This window comes from Ailuropoda melanoleuca, chromosome 18 (assembly GCF_002007445.2).
Source record: "Ailuropoda melanoleuca isolate Jingjing chromosome 18, ASM200744v2, whole genome shotgun sequence".
In the NCBI taxonomy this organism is placed as follows: domain Eukaryota; kingdom Metazoa; phylum Chordata; class Mammalia; order Carnivora; family Ursidae; genus Ailuropoda; species Ailuropoda melanoleuca.
In genome coordinates, this window is record NC_048235.1 from 7547784 (window position 1) to 7558769 (window position 10986).

Genomic DNA, 10986 nt, shown 5'->3' on the forward strand with positions numbered 1-10986 from the left:
AAAAAGATGGAAAAATATTCCATGCTCATGGATTGGAAGAATTAACATAGTTAAAATGTCTATGCTACCCAGAGCAATCTACACGTTCAATGCCGTTCCAATCAAAATACCAATGACACTTTTCAAAGAACTGGAACAAACAGCCCTTAAATTTGTTTGGAACCAGAAAAGACCCCGAATTGCCAAGGAATTGCTGAAAAGGAAAAACAAAGCTGGGGGCATCATGTTGCCGGATTTCAAGCTGTACTACAAAGCTGTGATCACAAAGACAGCATGGTACTGGCACAAAAACAGACACATCGACCAATGGAACAGAATAGAGAACCCAGAAATGGACCCTCGGCTCTTTGGGCAACTAATCTTTGATAAAGCAGGAAAAAACATCCGGTGGAAAAAAGACAGTCTCTTCAATAAATGGTGCTGGGAAAATTGGACAGCTACATGCAAAAGAATGAAACTTGACCGCTCTCCCACACCATACACAAAGATATACTCCAAATGGTTGAAAGACCTCGATGTGAGACAGGAATCCATCAAAATCCTAGAGGAGAACATAGGCTGCAACCTCTTTGACATTGGCCGCAGCAACTTTTTCATGACATATCTCCAAAGGCAAGAGAAACAAAAGAAAAAATGAACTTTTTGGACTTCATCAAGATAAAAAGCTTCTGCACAGCCAAGGAAACAGTCAAAAAAACTAAGAGGCAGCCCACGGAATGGGAGAAGATATTTGCAAATGACACTACAGATAAAATACTAGTATCCGAGATCTACAAAGAACTTTTCAAACTCAATACACAAGAAACAAATAAGCAAATCAAAAAATGGGCGGAAGATATGAACAGACACTTTTCCAATGAAGACATACAAATGGCTAACAGACACATGAAAAAATGTTCAAAATCATTAGCCATCAGGGAAATTCAAATCAAAACCACACTGAGATACCACCTTACNTTCAAATCAAAACCACCTTGAGATACCACCTTACACAAGTTAGAATGGCAAAAGTTGACAAGGCAGGAAACAACAAATTCTGGAGAGGATGTGGAGAAAGGGGATCCCTCTTACACTGTCAGTGGAAATGCAAATTGGTACAGCCACTTTGGAAAACACTGTGGAGGTCCCTTAAAAAGTTAAAAATTGAGCTACCCTATGATCCAGCCATTGCACTACTGGGTNCCCTATGATCCAGCAATTGCACTACTGGGTATTTACCCCAAAGATACAGATGTAGTGAAAAGAAGGGGCACCTGCACCCCAGTGTTCATAGCAGCATTGTCCACAATAGCTAAATTGTGGAAGGAGCCAAGATGCCCTTCAACAGACGACTGGATTAAGAAGTTGTGGTACATATACACAATGGAATATTACTCAGCTATCAGAAAGAACAGTTACACAACATTTGCAGCAACATGGACGGGACTGAAGGAGATTATGCTAAGTGAAATAAGTCAAGCAGAGAAAGACAATTATCNACCATATGGTTTCACTCATTTATGGAACATAAGAAATAGGAAGATCAGTAGGAGAAGGAAGGGAAGAATGAAGGGGGGTAAACAGAAGGGGGAATGAACCATGAGAGACTATGGACTGTGGGAAACAAACTGAGGGCTTCACTGGGGAGGGGGTGGGGGATTGGGATAGGCTGGTGATGGTATTAAGGAGGGCACGTATTGCATGGTGCACTGGGTGTTACATGCAAATAATGAATCATGGAACATTGCATCAAAAACTGGGGATGCACTGTATGGTGACTAACATAACGTAATAACATTTATTTAAAAAATGAATATAAATTCAATATCCAGGAAAAAATCCCAATATTTGGATATTTAATACAGCTTTACTGAACAATCCATAAGTCATAGAAGAAAATGTAACCGAACTTACAAGGTACATTGAACTACATGAAAAGGGAAATATAAATTATCAAAACTTGTGGAAATGCCACTAAGCTATAGCTTATAGACACTTTTATAATACCTTCAGTGGAGAAAGTTATAAAATCAATTATCGAAGATTTTTCAATGGGGCACCTGGGTGGCTCATTCATTTAAACAACCCACTCTTGGTTTCTGCTCAGGTCATGATCTCAGGGTCATGAGATCAAGCCCTGCATGGGGCTCTGTGCTCAGCACAGATTTAGCTTGAGTTTCTCTCCCTGTCCATCCCCCTCTGAACTTCTACCCACTCGGACATACTAATAAATAAATAAAATCTTCAAAAAAAAGATTTTCCCATAAGAACCTAGGAGAGGAAGAACAAAAGAAAGCTATAATAATACAGAGAAATAGAAATAAGAATATAGGTAAGAACGAATAACAGGTAAAAAAAAAAAACACAAAATGGAATCAAAATCTGATACTTTGAAAGGTTAATAATGTTGATAGAAAATACTAGACAAATAAAATATTAATATTGATAAAATATTACATAAAACTCTATCTCCTACAGATATTAAGCACGTGAATAACTTTATGCTAATTTGACAACTTAGAGTAAATAAATGACATGAGAAAACATCAAAACAGAATAAACAATCATATGTGGCAAACCATACATCTATAAAAGAATTGAATTATTAATCAAAACCTTTCGTCAAAGAAAACTATAGATCCAACTAATTTCACTGGTAAATTCAATTGAGTAGGTAGGAAAGAATAGCGCCAATTTTTCACAACTTTTTAAAGAAAATATAAGAGGAGGAGGTACTTTTTACTTTATAAGGAGAGCTTTACCCTGGTATCAAAGCCAAAATTATTACCAAAAACAAAACAAAACAAACAAACAAAAAACAACAAAAAAAAACACCCTGTAAAATTAATACCCACCACGCACATAGTCCCAAACATTCTTAACTACTAGGAAATCAGATACAGTGCTACATAAAAATGATAATATGCCATAACCAAGTGAATGTTATGAATTTTAATGATTTGATCTAACATGTTGGACTAATATAGGCCAAATCAAGGTGGAAATTGGAGAGGAAGCATTATTACCCGTGGTATGTATGAGCCCTAAGGATGTCTGTGAATTTGGACCCTTGTCAAATATTCCTTGTTATACTAACTCAGTGCATCTATGCTAGATCCGCTTACGTGAGACTGGCTAAAGTTACTCTAACAAACTGAACATCTGTAACTCACGGTTGAGACTCATTATGGAGCAATCCTTAACTTCTGTGTAACCTGAAATTAATGAGATGCAGCTGAGGTTTCCCAGGTCTGATGGCTTGCTTTAATTAAGACTGTCTGAACCCACAGAGCCTTAATTCTTACAACAGGGTAGGCATGCTGATTAATGTGTCTGGGAGTCATCAGCCATCCAGAGCCAGACTATGCCTGCTATGTTGCCTGACTCATTCCCTTCTTCAGAGCTAACTTGGTGCTGGCCAAATGTATGTTATAAATTTGATTTTCTGTTTAAAACCAAAACCACTGATTCTAGACAAAAAGATTAGGCATTGCAGTAAGATTGTAGGGTTATGTACTGATTGATCACATCATTCCCTTATTCTACAGCAATCCATCAGGAAACTGTATTAGAAAAAAAATTTAAGGGGCACCTGGGTGGCTCAGTCGTTAAATGTCTGTCTTCGGCTCAGGGCGTGATCCCGGCGTTATGGGATCGAGCCCCACATCAGGCTCCTCCACTATGAGCCTGCTTCTTCCTCTCCCACTCCCCCTGCTTGTGTTCCCTCTCTCGCTGGCTGTCTCTATCTCTGTTGAATAAATAAATAAAATCTTAAAAAAATTAAGTTATTAACATTAATATTAACCATGCTAAAGGGCTGAGGGGCCAACCATACAAAACATGTGTAAGTCTGACAGAGAAAACAATTCAAAAAATTAAAGACTATAGTCATGAGGTACAGATGACAACTGGATAGGCAGTGAGTGGCCTGCAGCACTTGCTTGGAGTTGAGATGAGTTTGCCCCTCAAACCCAAATCTTTCCTCAATGGATTAACAGGAAGTAATGGTGCCGCTTAAGTGGGGAACGGAGTAGACAGCTGGTGTAAGCAGATGGCTATATGAATATGCAGTGTGCAAACACACAAGAATACACAGATGGAGCATTGTCTGGACAATGGGTGAAGTTTTAGTAAGGTGTAATAATGCCCTTTATATCAGGGGTATTGAAGAGGAAAAAGATGGGGAAATGCGATACTAGCATCTTTTGTAGGGATATATATATATTTTAAGATTTTATTTATTTGAGAGAGAGAGACAGCCAGCGAGAGAGGGAACACAGGCAGGGGGAGTAGGAGAGGAAGAAGCAGGATCCTAGCAGAGGACCTGATGCGGGGCCCGATCCCAGAATGCTGGGATCACTCCCTGAGCCAAAGGCAGACGCTTAACTACTGAGCCACCCAGGCGCCCCTGTATATATATATTTCTACACAAACTTTTTTCAAAAGAATGGATTAAAGACAGGAAATAAATTTTAAATGAATGGATAATTTTTGCTGTTTATGAGTATTTATTTAAATCCCAGTTAAACGCTAAGCTTTTTGACTGATGTGAAAAATGTTCTGATTTTTTTTATAGAAGCTGCAAATAACTAAGTCAACTTTATAAAAGAACCCAAAAATGAGAAGATTCACTCTAACATATAAATACTTTGTACAGGGCCATAATGGTTTCAAAGTACTATTAGGCCAAGAAAAGATATGGTCAGAAATGGACATACCGATTTCATGTCCATCTATACATTTTATATTTTATAATTACATTTATAAATCTAACAAATTATAAAGTTGTTAGATAATCAATGGAAAAAAATGAGGGGATCATGGAAATTGGATCACTACGTGGAGATAAATGAAGTGGGACTTCTTTTATCACTTTAAATTGTTTCTTTTCCTGTGCCTACTTATATAAGTTTAAAAAATATATTTCACCTACACATTGTTTGTATTAAATGTTTTTATACTAAGTTTAAATATTTAAAAATGTTTATATCTCAGAAATTATTTCTATAAACATTTCATTTTAAACTGACATTGTTTTATCACTTTTTCTAAATGTGTCAACATAAGTAATAGTTTATTTAATATCCACTTTTATCCACTTAGAAAAAAAAACCACAAAGCAACATTTAATACCTTTCGAGAATCGCTGGCAATTATTTGACAATTTGCAAGTTACATGATAAAAGGCAAACAGTAATCTTAAAGTATTTTTAATGGTTTATCAAGCTACCAACTTGATTTGATCCTTTCAACTTCTGTGAAAGCAAATAATTGGAAACCATTTCACATACAAGGGACTTAAAATTTAATCATAACAGTAATTCACTTGTACAACTTCTATGACAATGATTAAGTTAGGATTGCTCACGTTTTTCTTTTAAAAAATATATATGTGGGACACCTGGGTGGCTCAGGTCATGATCCTGAGGTCCTGGGATCGAGTCCTACAATAGGCTTCTTGCTAAGGGGGGAGCCTGCTTTTCCCTCTGCCTCTGCCATTCCCCCTGCTTGTACTTTCTCTCTCTGACAAATAAAATTATATATATATAATGTATTATATATATATATATCTATTATATATATATGACTACATAAACATTACTGGATACGTGGTAGATTCTCATTTTTCATGGGAGTTACGTTCTATAAAGTTATTGTGAACACTGAATTAGCAAATACAGAACATTTTTTCTACGGTAAATAAAAGGTCAGTTTCCTACAAACCTCTGGTAACAACACTTTCATCATCTATATAAAACCTTATTTTATGTGTGTCTGTTCAAGATACCTTATTTAACACATCTTATAATTAATTAATAGCATTGTCTTCTAAAGATTAAGCCAGGGATTTGGTAGGGCATTTTCACTGTACAGTTGGTTTGCCAATGTCCTTGTGAAAAGAGCCCATCTCAGTGTGGAAAACCTGCTCTTCCACATAATCCTGTTTAATACTCATCAGGTTGTTCCCCCCCCGCCCCATCCTGCAGCCTTCTGATCTGCAGAACTGACCTCACCTGCAATCTTAAGGCTGTTGAGGCCATATCACTTTTTGAAACACGCCAACCAGCCAACATCAGCCAGGAAGTGTTTAACATATTCCTGACCCTGGGTAATGTGGCCATAAGTTGTTTTGTTTTCAGCCTCACAATGCTGTCCACTATACTTAATCAGTTATCTCATGAATCCATGTTAGTCTTCTCCATACTTTCATTACACACTATAGATGTTATTTCAGCAATTTCCAGAGAGGCCTTGCATACAGGTCAGCAAATTTCCTCTTCCTTTCCCTGGATGTCATATATTATTCATTTATTAACATTGAACTGCACCCAACAGCATTATGACTTATGCCTTAAAGTCCATTATTCTGCTGCTGAAAAATCAAGGCTCAGATAGGGTCCGTTAATTTTTTAGGGTCACAAAGCAAGTAAGTGGGAAAACTCTAGATGACAGCTAAATCCACCGTAGAAAAATGCAAAATGCTTTATTTATAATTATAGTTTTATATTTTAACATATCACTAATAGTTATGTATCCTCTTAACATGTATAATTTATATTTGTAACATAATTATGTATTTTATATTATTATGTATTATTTAAACAATGGCAATAGTGCTTAAGAGTATTTAGGACTGTTTTATAACAGAGTATCCTTCACATACATTTGATACAAATTATATATATATATATATATATATATATATATACACACACACACACACATATATTATACATTGCTATAGGTGTATAACTTATTTTCTCCATAAGGCACATCATGACCTTCTTGCTCTTAAAAACACTGGACAGAGATTTAGCACTAAACTTGGGGGACACTTGAAACAGCAAAATCACCAACAAAAGGTATAAACACGTCAAAAGCATGACGCTAGATATACTGCGGAAAAGACACTGATTTATAGTCAGAGCTGAAACAAGAAGGCGGAGTGTCACCTTGTTCAACCTCAACTGGGAACGTGGTCACTGAGTGATTCAAATTTTTGATGTTCTGCCCATGCCCATGAATGATGGCAAAATATAGCAACTACTGATTTTGGGGGTGACAAACTACAAATTTGGTCTAACAGGTACTTACAAATAGGAAATCCATGAATACTGAACATGAAGTGAATGTATGTGTATTTATTTTTATAGATTAATGTCTGGGAATTTTGTTAAAGGAAGTGGCAAGAGTATTTTTACAAAAATGATTTATGGTGATTTCCTTTAGGATTTATGTTTTTAACAACAGTCTAGGAATAATTGAGCTAAAATAGATTTTTAAATTTATCATACTACTGGCTTTGCTTTACAACACATGGGAATTTAGAATATACTAACCAGTGAAACTACTCCATGTTGAATGAAGAATAAAGTACTGAAATAAACCAAAATAAAACCAGAATGATGTGCTGGATGTCTCAAGGTCTTATGAAGTCATAAATACAATTAAATCCTACTCTTTGCATATTAACCCATTTTTTATGGGAGGGAAAGGGAGTGAGTGAGGAATAAAAAAAGCAAGTACAAAGGAAAAATGGATGGAAAGATGGTGAAGATGATCAGAAAATAGATACATAGATACACAGGTCGATGGATAGGAATGAGGAAAATACTCGAATATTTACAAAGGCCTACAATAATTATTGCAAAAGTATTAGAATAAATGTTGTCCTTCATTCTCCCTCTTATTTTCCTACATTCAGTGTCTGCCATGTTTATATTTTTATTTATTTGTATTTTATTTTTTAAAGATTTTGAGAGTGAGCGAGCACAGACACAAGCAGGGAGAGGGAGAGAGAGAGAGGAAAGAGATTTTCAAGCAGACTGCATTAAGCACACAGAGCCCAATAAGGGGCTCAATCTCATGACTCTGAGATCATGACCTGAGCCAAAATCAGGAGTCAGATGCTAAACCAACTGAGCCACCCAGATGCCCTTCTGTCATGTTTTTAAAAAACAAGGAAGCATCCATGAAGTTCATGGACATGGAACTTTTGGAAATTGGAAGTTCTTCTTTGCTAAGACAAATGCTCATGTCAACTGAGATGTATTAATTGAAATATAATTTACAAATTTCCCACCAGTGTGCAGTTCACAAACAATTCAGGCCAAAGAACCTCATAGCTGTGAAATGTTTTTTTGTTTGTTTGTTTGTTTTTGTTTAAAGCTGAGTAATCAAGGCTCTGAGAGTTCACGTTAATTTTCAAGTCACACTGCTAATAAGTGGGAGTGCTAAAGACCACAGCTAGTTCCATTCTATAACATGCAAGAAGTTTTGTGGGGTTTTTTAAAAATAATTTAATGCCTACTACTAATAAAATTACATAAAATAGCATATCGCTTAAGGGTGTTTTATGGCCAGGGTGCTCTGATTTAATAATTTAATTCTTATACTGCCCACTTATGTTTAGAGGTATTGCTATTCCCATTTCACATTAGAGAAAATTTACAAAGAACTTAGTTTGTTCAAGCTTCCTCAACGATCAAGTGGTGGAACTTGAGTCATATTCATTCTCATTATTCTTCAAAACTTAAGAAATTTAACCTACACTTTTTACAAAAATATATGAAGACTGGGCCCACAGGATTTCCAAATACACAGCATATCCACTTTGTGTCTCTGAACCCTAATATGATTACTTCTTCAAAATTAACCAGTTTTTTAAATCCTTAGGTCATCTACATATAGATATATGCAGGTTTTAATATAAAAATTGATTTTTGTTTCTTTTTAGTTTTAAATGCAAATATTAATGAAAACAGTTTGCTAATCCTACATTAGACCTCTGGAAACGGACGCAAAAAAATATTTGTGAAGTGTAAAATTGAAATTTAAAAATTGTACAACTAATCTCTGAATACTGTAGCCTTTAAGTATAAAACAATTCAAATAAAGTGTGATCACACTTTTTTTCTAATTTTTGTTCTGTCAAAATATCTTTGATATATGTATTAGCTTGAACAAATCCTTTTTACTGATTATTTCCACCTATTTCATTTACAAGTTAACTTGATAAAACAACAAATCATGGAAAAACTAATACTGAAGGTAGATTAAGGAAAGCTAAAAAAAAATCTATTGAGATTTTGAATTGTGACTTTTAACTATTCTGCTCTAATTCTGGTAGTTAAGAACTATGAAGATATGGTAAGACACACTTCATGTATTTACTATTTCCTAAGAAAACAACCAAAGTAGAAAAGAGCTCGTTTGCCCTAAGTTCCACTTGCATTTTACACCAGCTTGCTATTTGTTCTATATTTTAAAGGTATTAAAAAGAGATAGCAAAATAAATTAATTATAGAAGACACCTGCAAGGCGATGGGTGTATAAGTCTGGAGTAAAACATTGCTAGGATTATAATGAGGGACATTTTGTAATTACACAGTGATTAACCACTATTTCTATTTTCTTGTCTGGTTGTCATAAACAGTCCTTTTTGAAGTTGCATTAATATGAACATCGAAAGAGAATACTGCTGGCTCTTTTGAATATCCAGCATGTTTTGCTTGAGGATTATGCAAATCACTTCTTAAAGTCTCATTAAAAGATAATATTTAAGCTGAACACTTAAAATTCTCTGTTAAAATTCAGATCAGTGAAGCATGGCGCGAGGAGGTAGCACCTTACTGGTTTACTGTGCACACTGCTACGCTATATAAATATTCTATTTGCTTCGCATATTTTTTTATGTATCAAGTATCTAGGACATCCTCTCTTCTTTTATTATGATATATGCATATATATTTTAGTATGTATGACAGAGTATTTCCATGTAAATTTGATATCTATTTTGAGAGAAATTATAAAATTTTCAGTATAGGACATGAATCCTCAATATAGCGAAGCATATTACAGCTATGAGTATAAATGTGAGAGCTTCTCTTGAATTTGGAAAAAAAATCAGGGTTTGGGAAAAGTTAGAGAAATAATTAGGATGACCCTTGTAAACCTAGTGTATGTTGTGCCTTCTCACCTCTCTGTGAAACAAACAGGCTACTAACCAAAATGCTTTAAGATTTAATGGTATTCCTTTACTGTCTTGCTCTATTACATGACTTTAGTAAATGGCTTTGTCAAGTTTTGTTACAAATTGAAGAGCAAGTTAGATGCATTGATTAACAATTTAAAATACATTTTAGATAATTTAAGAGGAACCCAGAAATTGATCAATCATAATAATATTAAGAAATGCCAAAATTAAACTTAGGGAGGTTGACTTTGGATGTCTGTGTACTTCTCGGCAGAACAGAAAATTTTCTCTGACACAGGAAAGAAATCAAATTTCACTAAGTGTGGCATGGATTATAATTCATAAAGAAAGCAGTAGTTCTCAAAAGGCAAATAAAGCTGAGAAAGAATTTAGGTGATCAAAACAAAAATCCACTCTCACTTGACGCTAGCCGTATTTGTTTTCTATTCATAGTTGTTTACAGAGAATTGACTTGCTTCATAAATATAAAATTATGTTCAAGCAAAAAATATCTACATATACATAAACAAATAGCCTTGGAAACACTGAAGATTGTTTACAGCAATATCTTTGAACTGAGTAGCGGATCAAAGGGTTCTATGTCTTTGTGGCAATAGGTTTCTGGTCTTAATCTTGTTTTTAAAGCAGACAATATTAACTTTGTAATGCGAATAATTAGAAATGCATGAAGGTGCAGACAAGCTGATCCTGTTCACATTTCATTCTTTTATGAAGGTCTACCTATATTGTTTATCAAAGATGACTTTCCCTCTTTGGAACTTTTCAATGATGAGTTATACTTCTCTGCAGTACACTAGTGCTATGATTTATTTTGAAGAGATTCTCATTAAATTGTACACTTCTGTATTGAAACCCATGATTACACTGAAAATGCTGACACAAATATTTTTATATTACTCTTTAAGTTGGTTTATTTTCTGTGAATATTAAATCAAGGACAAGAGCATACTCTTATTCATCTGCAAGGAGATGAAGATGCTGCATATATTATGTTGTCCTGCATGAATGTA

General features: G+C 34.9%; 1 pseudogene; it reads left to right on the top strand.

Annotated features, from left to right (window-relative positions):
• The first annotated feature begins 3931 nt into the window (after positions 1 to 3931).
• On the top strand, positions 3932 to 4178 carry LOC100479271 (annotated as a pseudogene).
• The last annotated feature ends 6808 nt before the right edge of the window (positions 4179 to 10986 follow it).